General features: G+C 45.3%; 1 long non-coding RNA gene across 1 annotated transcript in view; it reads left to right on the top strand.

Annotated features, from left to right (window-relative positions):
• Positions 1 to 12,500, top strand: part of LOC143019566 (uncharacterized) — a 467,386-nt gene that overhangs the window by 338,648 nt on the left and 116,238 nt on the right. The gene's annotated exons all lie outside the window — the stretch shown is intronic.

Raw genomic sequence — 12,500 nt, forward strand, 5'->3', positions numbered from 1 at the left:
GAGAGAAATAAAGAGAGAGGGAGAGGGAGAAGGATGATCGGGAATGAGGACGAAGGAAAATGAAAATGAATCCGTTGATCATAGGTGTCAAAACACTTATACACTCATGCAGGAGAATCGCTGTTGTTACTCTCCCGTTTACTCAGGGTTGAATGAAGAGGGGAGGGTGAGTCAGTGTATTCGCCCCATGAATGAAGTGGTGAGTAAAAGGGGACCCGAGAAGAAACTAAGGGAACCGTGATATCAAAGCAAGGTATGTGATTGGTCGAAATAGCCAAGACATGACTGGTTGGATAGCGGTGATGTACTTCAAATGCTATGACAAACAGCGTATGCCAAGGACGGCTGGGGGGTATGTATGTGACTTGATAGGGTGGAGGGGGACAGAGGAGGGGGAAAGGAAAGAAGAAGAGGGAGGGAGGAAGAGGAGGGGGAGGAGGAAGAGGAAGAGGAGGGGGAGGAAGAGGATTGGAGGAGAAAGAAGAGTAATAGGAGTAGGAAGAGGTGAAATGGGAAGATGGAGGGAGAAGGACGAAGGAGGAGGAGAAGGGAGGTGGAGAGAGGAGAGAGAGGGAGGAGAAAGAGGGAGGAGAAGGAGGGAGAAAGATGAGGGAGGAGGAGGAGGAAGATGAGGAGAAGATGATGGAAGAGACGATGTAATAGTAAGGATAGGAAAGGTTGGTATGGTTGAGATAGTAGATTACAATGAAACGCAGAAATTGATTAAAAATTCAGGAGAACTATGTCACTGTAGTGGAAGGGAGAGAAGAGAGAGAAGAAAGAGAGAATGCAACCGGTTGAGACAAGGTAAAGAGGAAAACTGAAAAGAGGAGAGAAAGAAAGAGAGAGAATGTGGTATATTGGGATGAAAAGTCTCGAGTGACAATTCAGCCACGTTGTACCTTTCACCCCTGTAAGGTGAACAGGGCTTGAAAATTAGTTGATTTTCTTCGTGCACGAAAAAAAGAAGAAAAAAAGAGGGAAGACAGAGAAGCAAAAGAGAAAAATATATAAAAAAGAGAGACGAAGGAGGGGGTGGAAGACGGGAGAGGAAATTAGAGAGGAAACTGAAAAACGGTAGAATTGGTGTTTGGGCAAAGAGTATAGTTAGTGGGTGATAAAAACAGAGAGGCACATTTTCCAATAGAAGGTACAAATCCCCCTTTCAACACAGCGATTCTCTAATCCAACGTGTCCTCCTCAGATAAATAAACATAAATAATTTGTCGTGGCAAATAAAACCAGACAGTTTGTGTGTATGTGTGTGTGTGGGGGGGGACTGTGATTTGAACAGACTCCCCGTTTATCGAGTCCCCATATCTGGCTAGGGTCTTTCAATCGGCTGAATGGAATCATTGGCGTTTGCTACAGACTTTGGTTGTTACTTACTTGAAGGAGTAAAGGAAGTTTGGGATCAAGTACCATTATTAGCAATATTTTTGTTGACAAAAGACAAAGGGAGGAAAGCTTAGAAGGGACGGGGTAGGGGAGAGGACAGAACACCACTATCCACGTCCTCTACGGTCATATTCACAAAACAGGTTATAGCTTACATCTTCGTAGGGTTTTCGGTTATGGGTCGATGGAATGAACGAAAGATGGATGGACGTGTTAGGGATGGCAGATGATTTCCTGGAAGATTCCAAAAAAGATGAGGAGATGATGTAAAGAGTGATCTGGAGAAGATGAGGGTAGCTGACTGGAAAGACTGGAAGAACACAAAAGCATAAGACAGAGAAAGATGGCGGGAGCTTATGTTAACGTTCAGGGTCTGAGGTCAAAGTGCGACATCATAATTAACAAAGATGTGATATGAATTTGTGGGTATGTTATACAATGTTCATTTAAACTTGACGATGATTTATCAAGTATGAGAGTTATATCAGCCTCTAAGGTGACAATTTTGGCAAAATTCACACGTTAACGCTGTCTTTAGTTTTGTTGTGCCGAAACTAGGAGGAGGGGGAAGAGGAGGAGGAGGAAGAGGAAGAGGAGGAGGAAAAGGATGAGGAAGAGAGGGATTTAGATGAGGAGGAGGAAAAGGAAGAGGATGAAGAAGAGAAAGAGGAAGAGGAAGAGGAGGAGGAAAAGGATGAGGAAGAGAGGGATTTAGATGAGGAGGAAAATGAAGAGGATGAAGAAGAGAAAGAGGAAGAGGAATAGGAGGAGGAATAGGAAGAAAAGGAGGAGGAAAAAGAACTCGATTCGTCGAGAGACTCGAGACCCTTCCGGATCAAACTCTTGCAAGAAGATTGAGAAAACCCAAAATTTCGAGAAGACGGAAAGGAGAAAGAAACTGCGAAGAGTTCGAAAAACGAAGACCTCTTGGATGTTCAACCCAAAGGATAAGGAGTTGACGAAGTCAAAAATGTAGCGAAAACTTGAACAAGAAAGAAAAAAGTGAAGTAGAGACGAATCCTTCTAGAGGCTCTTGGAGAGGTTCGAAATCGAAGACGAAAGACTTCGGAAGAAGAGCAAATACGGAAGAAGAATTACCAGGAGACCTCGACAGGATACGAAGGATCACACACGATAGGGATAAGGATCTAAGGGAACAAGGTGAAAAATGTGAAGGGAGATGGTTCTGGGAAGGTAATCAGAAGAAATATAAGAAAAGGGTTTCAAGTTCTGGAATGCATACTCCTAACCTTCCCATCTCCCTCCATTCCCCTTTCTCATTCCCCATCTTCCCCCCTTTCCCCATTACCCCCCGTTCCCCTTCTTTCTCTTAACCCTCTCCTTCCTCTTCCCTCTCCCTCACCCTCTCTTTCCTCTTCCCTCTCCCTCACCCTCTCCTCCCCTCTCCCCTCTCCCCCACCCCTTCCCTCTCCCTCTCCCTCATCCCTTCCCTCTCCCTCACCCCTTCCCTCTCCCTCTGCACCTCCCCCTACTCTGCCCTTCCCCGCCTCTCCCTCTCTTCCACCTTTCCCCCTCTCCCACTCCTCCCTCTCCCCCTCTCCCCCTCACCCCCCCCCTCCCCTCCCCTCCCCCCCTCTCCCACTCCCCCTCCCTCCCCCCTCCTCCCGCTCCTCCCTCTCCCCCTCTCCCACTCCTCCCTCTCCCCCTCCCCCTCTTCCCTCTCCCTCACCCTCTCCTCCTCCCCCTCACCCTTTCCCCCTCCCCTTTCCTTTCCTCTCACCCTCTCCCCTCTCCCCAACCCCCTACCCTCTCCCTCTACACCTCCCCTCACTCTGCCCTTCCCCGCCTCTTCCACCTTTCCCCCTCTCCCACCTTTCCCCCTCTCCCACCCCTCCCTCTCCCCCTCTCCCTCTCCCCCTCTCCCTCTCCCTCTCCCCTGTTCCCAGGGATTACACTCCCATCTTTCAGGGGAGTACACCAAAAGCTCTCATTTCATAAACCATCGACGGAGAGTTTACAAAGTTTAAGTTAACTGTTTACGGTTACGATTCTCAGTAAGAGACATGTTTTTCAGTTCAAAACCTTCTTGACCTCGGTAACTTGCAAAGTCGGCATCGTTTGTTTTCTTAACTTGTCATTTCCTTTCTAGGTGTTACAGAACATAAGATTATGGACATGGAATACAATAAGATTTTTTTTTTTTAAATTGCTGATATAAAATATATAGTCATGGAAAAGGTATTTTTGGGAGTTCTTAAGTGTTTAAAGACAATTTCACACTGATCTAACTTCCACCACCCGTCTGTAAGTTTATTTGGGTAAAAAAACAACTTCAGTTACAATCTTCTCCTTTTCGAATATCCAAATGTCAAATTACCTTTGTGTCATATACTAACTTTACCCTCTCTTAGTGTGCCCATTAAAATCACCAAAATATCGACAACACAAAAACATGCAGTCAGTACCCTACACAAGGGTTTAAAAACACGGGGAAGGGGTTTAAGCTCATGGAGGAATGGGGTTAATGTTAGGTAAGAAAGTTTAGGGGAATGACAGAACGTCTCAGAGTTGGAGAGGATTTTCCCAACTGCGTTTTTGGGGGGGAGATGGGGGGAGGTGGGGGGAGGTTGGGGGGGAGGTGGGGGGAGGTGGGGGAAGTGGGGGAGGGGGAGGGGGGAGGGGGGATGCGACCTGGTGATGCGGTATAAGTATCCAAAACTCTTTTGAGGGATCGAATCCCTTTACTACGCTGATCTCCCTTTCGCTTAAATAAAATCGAATGGCACTGGCTGGAGAAGAAACCCCAAAGGCTGCCAATGAGTCCCGACGATGTCAACGGAGTTCATCGGAACGTTCTTTAGCCGACTCTCGTCTCGCCATTTCTAGCTCCTTTTTGTAGCCGGAAGCGTAGGTTCTGTTAGTGTTGGTATGGCAATTTTTCAATCTAGGTGGTCAGTCTAGAGGAAAAGGAAAAGGAAAAAGAAAAAGGAGTAAAAGAAAAAGAAAGAAAAAAGAAAAAAAAAGGAAGGAGTAAAAGAAAAAGGAAAAAGAAAAAAAAGGAAAAGAAAAAAGAAAAAGGAAAAAGAAAAAGGAGTAAAAGAAAAAGAAAAAAGAAAAAGGAAAAAGAAAAAGGAGAAAAAAAAGGAAAAAGAAAAATAAAGGAGAAAAAAAAGAAAAAAGAAAAAGAAAAAGAAAGGAGTTAAAAAAAAAAATGAGTAGGAGCGCACCATTTCGTAAGTTTCTTGAATTGGTAAAAAAAAAAAAAAATTGCAAAGAATTTTGATTTTGTATCATGAAATATTCTGGGAGGGTAAAAAATTATAGTTATGAGTGCACATTGAAATTATGTGAATATATCTTTGAATATTTGGTAATATCTTTCTATGTACAGTGACTACTCCCACTAATGATAATGAAAACTTTATTTACTTTTGCCAAAAAAAAAAAAAAAATACATTAATAACGAAAGGCACATTTGTAAATTTTTACATGATCCTGGTAGCACCGAGTTGGAATCGAAAATAGTTGTCATCAGTTATTTTTCCGATTTTCATCCACTTCAGTTGCAGTCTTCTGTCTCAGCACATATTAATTGTGTGGTGAATGCTGCCGCTAAGCGATTTTATTCAGTTAAAAACCTGTTTATGCAGTCTAAGAATCGAAAGACTTAGAATCACGAAGTAGAGGAGATGGAGAAGTGGAGGCGAAGGGAAGGAGAGGAGATGATGATAAGGATAAGGAAGAGAGAGGAAGGAGAGAGGAGATGATGGTAAGGATAAGGAAAAGAGAGAAAAGAGAGGAGATGATGGTAAGGATAAGGAAGAGAGAGGAAGGAGAGGGGAGGGGTAGAAGGAGAGGGGAATGATGTGGAGAAAAGGGGGAGGGGGGAAGGGAGAGGGGAAGGAGGAGAGGAGGAGATGGGAAAGGAAAGCGAAGGGGAAGGGAGAAGGAAGAGAGGGTGGAGGACCAAGGGAAGGGAGAGGAAAGTGAAGGTAAGGAAGGAAAGTGGAAGCGAGGAGAAGGAGAAAGGTAAATGAGGATAAAGGGAAGTAGAGAGAAGGGGAGGCGAGGAGAAGAACGAGGGTAGAGAGAGGAAAGGTGAGGGGAAAGAGAAGGGGAAGTGAAGGGTAGAGAGAGGGGAAGTGAGGAGAAGGAGGGAGAAGGTGGGGGAGGTCATTAGGTTAAGGTGAGAAAAGAGGGGAGCTAATTTTAGGTAAAGAAGTATTGGTTAATGGAGGACTCTGCCTCAGTGAGGGGAAAGGAACACTGTCAGAGGGGAAAAGGGGGACCTGGCTGAGGGGAAAGTGGAGGAGGGAGGGAAGAGTTATCTGATAAAGTGAGGGGAGACCTGTGACCTGAAACTAAGTAATAACACAGACTTGCTTGCTAAGATACTAAGTGGTAAGGAATGACGAGAGGATGGAGAGTTCCGATGAGGCTGACAGGAGGACGGGTCAGGTGTGGATTCTCGAGGATGAAACAAGGATGAGGTAGGAGTGAGATGGAAGGATGGAGGATGGGAGGGTATGTGGAGGATGTGTGGAGGGTGGGTGTGTGGAGGATGTGTGGAGGGTGTGTGGAAGGATGCGGTAGGAGGGAGATGGAAGGATGGAGGATGGGAGGATGTGTGGAGGATGTGTAGGGGGTGGGTGTGTGGAGGATGTGTGGAGGGTGGGTTTGTGGAGGATGTGTGGAGGGTGTGTGGAAGGATGCGGTAGGAGTGAGATGGAAGGATGGAGGATGGGAGGGTGTGTGGAGGATGTGTGGAGGGTGGGTGTGTGGAGGATGTGTGGAGGGTGTGTGGAAGGATGCGGTAGGAGGGAGATGGAAGGATGGAGGATGGGAGGGTGTGTGGAGGATGTGTGGAGGGTGGGTGTGTGGAGGATGTGTGGAGGGTGTGTGGAAGGATGCGGTAGGAGGGAGATGGAAGGATGGAGGATAGGAGGGTGTGTGGAGGATGTGTGGAGGGTGGGTTTGTGGAGGATGTGTGGAGGGTGTGTGGGAGGATGCGGTCTGTGTGTGATGGAAGGGTGGGGGTTGGGCGGGGGTGTGGAGGATGTGTGGGGGGGGGGGGTGTGGAGGAGGTGTGGAGGGTGTGTGGATGGAGGCGGTAGGAGTGAGATGGAAGGATGGAGGATGGGAGGGTGTGTGGAGGAGGTGTGGAGGGTGGGTGTGTGGAGGATGTGTGGAGGGTGTGTGGAAGGATGAGGTAGGAGTGAGATGGAAGGATGGAGGATGGGAGGATGTGTGGAGGATGTGTGGAGGGTGGGTGTGTGGAGGATGTGTGGAGGGTGTGTGTGTGGAGGATGTGTGGAGGGTGTGTGGAAGGATGCGGTAGGAGGGAGATGGAAGGATAGAGGATGGGAGGGTGTGTGGAGGATGTGTGGAGGGTGGGTGTGTGGAGGATGTGTGGAGGGTGTGTGGAAGGATGCGGTAGGAGGGAGATGGAAGGATAGAGGATGGGAGGGTGTGTGGAGGATGTGTGGAGGGTGGGTGTGTGGAGGATGTGTGGAGGGTGTGTGGAAGGATGCGGTAGGAGTGAGATGGAAGGATGGAGGATGGGAGGGTGTGTGGAGGATGTGTGGAGGGTATGTGGAAGGATGCGGTAGGAGGGAGATGGAAGGATGGAGGATGGGGGTGTGTGTGGAGGATGTGTGGAGGGTATGTGGAAGATGTGTGGAAGATGTGTGGAGGGAGGCGACACCCCTTCAGAACCCGGGACTCTCCATCCTGATTGAATAAAATCACCTGGCGACAGTGAATTTGGATAGACTCAGGGGAGATGAAAGCTGCGATGTCAGGATCGGATAGAAAGTGGAAGAAGAGAGGAAAAAGAGAGTAAGGAGGAAGAGGAGGAAAAAGAGAAGGAAAAAGAGAAGCAGAAAAAAGAGTAAGAGAAAGGGGATAAAGAGACTGAGGAGGAGAAAGAGGAGGTGGAGAAGGAGGAGAGGAGAAGGAGAAGGAGGAGGAGAAGGAGGAGGAGAAATAGGAGGAGGAGGAGGAGGAGGAGGAGAAGGAGGAGGAGGAGGAGGAGGAGAAGGAGGAGGAGGAGAAGAAGGAGAAGGAGGAGGAGGAGAAGAAGGAGAAGGAGCAGGAGGAGAAGTAGGAGGAACTGGTTAACAGGAACAGGAACATGAGGAGGAAGAGAAGGTTGACGAGGAGGAAGAGGAAAAGGGAAAAGAGGCGGAGGAGTAAGAGGAGGAGGACAAGAAAGAAGAAAACGGACAGGAAGACAAAAAACACAAAAAGCAGAAGAAAAAAAGAAACACGAACAAATCAAAATGCAAAATAATATAACGTATACGACGGTGTGGGAGAAGAGAGAGGACAAGGAAGATGGAGAGGACTGAGTGAGAGGAAGGGGAGGAAGAGGAAGAGGAGGAGGAGGAGGAGGAGGAGGAGGGAGGACTTCACAGCTGTGCCAAAAGCATGGCCACGTTATTTTAGGCACAGGCATGGCACCACCACCGTCTCCTCCTCCTCCTCTTCCTCCTCCTCCTCCTTCTCCTCCTCCTCCTCCTCCTCCTCCGTCACCGCCGCCGCCGCAGCCACCGACGCCGTCTCCTCCTCCTCCTCCTCCTCCTCCTCCTCCTCCTCCTCCTCCTCCGCCGCCGCCGCCGCCGCCTCCTCCTCCGCCATCCACTCCTCCTGTTCCTCCGCTTCCTCCTCCTCCCTCCTTCGCCCCTCCTCCTCCTTATTCTACTCCTCTTCATTCTTCTCCGTCTTCTCAATCTCCTCCACCGTCGCCACCACAGTCTCCTCCTTCTCCTCTTCCTCCTCCTCCTTTGTCTTTTCCTCTTCAGTTCTCCTCTTCCGCTACCGTTTCCTCCTCCTCCTCCTCCTCATCTGTCTTCTCAGTCTCCTCCTCCGTCACCGCCTCCTCTTCCTTCCTTTTCCTCCTCCTACTCTTCCTTTCTCTTTCTCCTCCTCCTCCTCCTTATCCTCCTCCTCATCCTCATCCTTTGTCCACCTCACTTTCCTCCTCATTGTTCTCCATCTCCACTTCATATTTCACTACTTCATCGCTCTAACTCACTCTCACTTATTCTCCCTCATTCTCACTCATTCTCACTCACTCACTCACTCTCTTTTTTCTCTTTTCTCTCTCTTTTCTCTCTCCTCTATATTTTCTCTCTCTCTCTCTCTCTCTCTCTCTCTCTCTCTCTCTCTCTCTCTCTCTCTCTCTCTCTCTCTCTCTCTCTCTCTCTCTCTCTCTCTCTCTCTCTCTCTCTCTCTCTCTCTCTCTCTTTCTCTGTCACACACACACACACACACACACACACACACACACACACACACACACACACACACACACACACACACACACACACACACACACACACACACACACACACACAGACACACACACACACACACAGACACACACACAGACACACACACACACACACACACACACACATACACACACACACTCATTCACCCTCACTCACTCACTCTCGCTCTCACTCAATCTCACTCACTCCCACTCCCTTTCACTCACTCTAACTCCCTTTTAATCTCACTAACTCTTACTCTTGCTCTCTCTCTCTCTCTCGCTCTCTCACTTTCTCACACTCATTCTCACACTCATTCTCACTAGCTTCTTCATCCTTCTAGACAATCTCACGCTTTGTGTGTGTGTGTGTGTGTGTGTGTGTGTGTGTGTGTGTGTGTGTGTGTGTGTGTGTGTGTGTGTGTGTGTGTGTGTGTGTGTGTGTGTGTGTGTGAGTGTGTGTGTGTGTGCGTGTGTGTGTGTGTGTGTGTGTGTGTGTGTGTGTGTGTGTGTGTGTGTGTGTGTGTGTGTGTGTGTGTGAGTGTGTGTGTGTATGTGTTTTTGTCCGTGTGTGTGTGTGTGTGTGTGTGTGTGTGTGTGTGTGTGTGTGTGTGTGTGTGTGTGTGTGTGTGTGTGTGTGTGTGATGTGCGGGTGTGTGTATGTTGGTGTGTGTGTGTGTGTGTGTGTGTGTGTGTGTGTGTGTGTGTGTGTGTGTGTGTGTGTGTGTGTGTGTGTGTGTGTGTGTGTGTGTGTGTTTTACGTGTGCTTGTGTGTACGCGTGTGTGTTTGTGTGTACATGTGTTTGTTTACGTGTATGTGTGTTTGTGTTTTCCAGTCTATCTAATGTGACCTTCATCATTGTTCCCCATCCAGGATAATTATTGACCAAAAGGTCGCTTGATGATCTCCTGAGAGAGAGAGAGAGAGAGAGAGAGAGAGAGAGAGAGAGAGAGAGAGAGAGAGAGAGAGAGAGAGAGAGAGAGGGAAAGAGAGAGAGAGAGAATTCATTAACGTATCTTCCTATTTCATACTATTTCGTCTTCTTTTATTATTACATTTAAACATATTTTTTTAATTTCCATTGAATTGCTACTGACCCATCGTCGTCAAGGGACAAATATATGGGAAAGTGACAACAAATAGCTGTTTGTATGGGTATGGTATGGATGTGGTATGGGTATGGTATGGAAATGGTATGGATGCATGCCTTAACTGGGCCGGCCCCCCTTATCAGCGAGAATTTCTTTTAGGAGGTTAGTATAACAATGATTGATGTTTACAAATTGGTTTCCACCTTTGTTTTGCCAGTCATAATATGGTATATGTCTCAGGTAGGGTCCGAGAACAGTTATGATCTGACCTTTTTCCTCGTTCTCCTTGTTATTTTACTCATTCGAGTACTGGTCCCCTGTACCCTACCTCTGGTGCTTCAGGTTGTAATGTACTACTCCCTAGTGCTCATACTAATTGCCCACTCCGTCCTGAGATTCAGGTTAAATGTTAGGTTTAATTAATAGGTGACCCTAGCTGCAGTGTAGCATTCACAATAACTACATGTTGTTACAGATGTAGAATATTGTAGTATATCATTAATGGTACTACTCTGATATAGTACTCACTCATACATGTTGATACAGCTGTAGAATAATGCAGTATATCATTAATGGTACTACTCTGATATAGTGCTCACTCATACTGTTTTGCTACAGTTTAACATTATTTTGTTGTTCCTTTGCTTAATGCAATATTCCTTTTTGTGATGGTGCTCAAAGTTTTTGGTCTCAATATTCTTATGTGTACAAACATTTTAGTAATATTAGCAAAACTATAACAATGTTTATGTGTCATATGTGTACTGACTGGTATTACTCATGATTGTCTCTGGTCCCCTTAACCCCCTACGTATGTTGTCTGTGTGACTTAGTGTAGAATAACAATCTGATGAGGACCACAATGGAAATAAGCGTACATCCTTTTTGTGTTATCCTCGGCAATTTGCACTTATTATTCCAAACTATGTGTTCTTGTCATTATTTTCACTTCATGTACATTGATTCATTGCCAAATAAAGTCTATCTATCTATCTATCTATCTATATTTCTATAATACAATTATGATTCTCTTATTTTATAGTTAGGGGTAAATTTGTTTTCTGTCTTAGTTATAGAGTACGTTTTCTTTATTATTAAGGGTAGTCTTTAGAAAAATTATTTTCTTGCTTCTGTATTTCCTTTTTCTTCTTTTTTTTTTTTGAGAGAGAGAGAGATCCATTTCTTTTTGATTGATAGCGTCGATTTTTTTTCTAAAATATGGTAATAAATATTAGTAATTTTACTGTAGGATCCTACCAGTATCTATTATCCTTCTAAGCGATGTTCTACCTAGAATTCCAACAGCACCGAGTAGATTGTGGTAGATTTCTTTTATTGATATTGTCCTTTAGATAGAAGATTGACCATTATTTGATCGAACAGAAGCTCCTAGAATTTTCCAGGACAAACTCTAAGCTGTTGAATTCTGAACTGTAAAAATTGTGCAGAAAATCCTTTTGGAAACCTTTTATCTGCACATGGGTTTTCTAGATCTGGAGAAAGCCTACGACAGGATGCCGAGATAGGACCATTGAAGGCACATAATGAAAAATAGAATGTTTTGGATTTTACATATGCCTTTATTCAAACGTGATTTTACATAACGTTGTATCAACCGTGAGTTATATCAAGACACTTGGTAGCCTAATGGGAGAATTAAAAGCGGAGGAATGTCTTGACATTCGTTTTTGCAAATGAGAGTATGTTCCCGAACATGGTGGAATCCTACGTGACTCAGGTCTGTAAGGGTGTCACTAAGTTCCTTAAGCTCCTAAAGTATTGAATATAATTCTTTAGCCAATATAAACGTTTTTGAGCACTAAACGCAATGGACAAGCAAGTGGCTAAATCCTTTAAAGATCTGCCATTAAAGGTAACTAGCCCTAGGAATGACTGTAATTCCTTCACATTTTCAGGTGTCTTGGCATCCTGAATTGCTTTTACTTCGTCTTGGGTCTTGTGTACATCCTGTCCATCTACGACAAATCCCAAGTACTCTACTAATGGTGCTTGCAATTGACATTTATTTCCGTACACATTCAGACCATTTTCCTGCATACGCCCTATCACGGCCTTCAACCTGGTCTCTGTTCATTGATATATTTACCTGCTATTAAAATATCATCAATGAGATAGAAAACTTATGGTATACCAGTGAATGTTTTATCCTATGTTTGCTGCCATAATGCTACTTCATAAGGACGAGAGTCCTAAGTGTGTACTAAGAGTGCACACTTCTTGTGATTTCTCATACATAATCAGTTGTTGAAAAATAATCTTTAAATCTATTTTGGAAAATACCTTACAGTTTCCTAAACAAGAGAACATTCCTGTCGGGTTTGGCAGTGGGTGCTGAGCTGAGGTGTACCCCAATCTGAGAATGTTACTCTTATACACTTTCCTGTATCTTCTAATCTATGTATCTCCCACTAGTATCTATTATAATTCTAGTAATCGTACAGAAACCAATACATTGTGATAGGTTCCCTTTGTTAATATTGTCCTTTAGATAGAAGACCGACCCTTAGTTAACCTAACAGAAGTTTCTAGAGTTATCTAGAACAAACTTTAAGCTGTTGAATTCTAAATTGTAAAAGTTGTGTGGAGAATCCACGTGGAAGCCTTTTGTCTCCACATGGGCTTTCTAGATCTGGAGAAAGACTGAAATAAGGTGCCGAGACAGGATCACTGTGGGCACATAAGGAAGGATAGAATATCAGGAAAAAATCTGATTTTATAAAGAATATGTATTAGGAAGTAAGAGTCTGAGGCGACT

This window comes from Oratosquilla oratoria, chromosome 37 (assembly GCF_046742065.1).
Source record: "Oratosquilla oratoria isolate Oo_2021 chromosome 37, ASM4674206v1, whole genome shotgun sequence".
NCBI lineage: Eukaryota > Metazoa > Arthropoda > Malacostraca > Stomatopoda > Squillidae > Oratosquilla > Oratosquilla oratoria.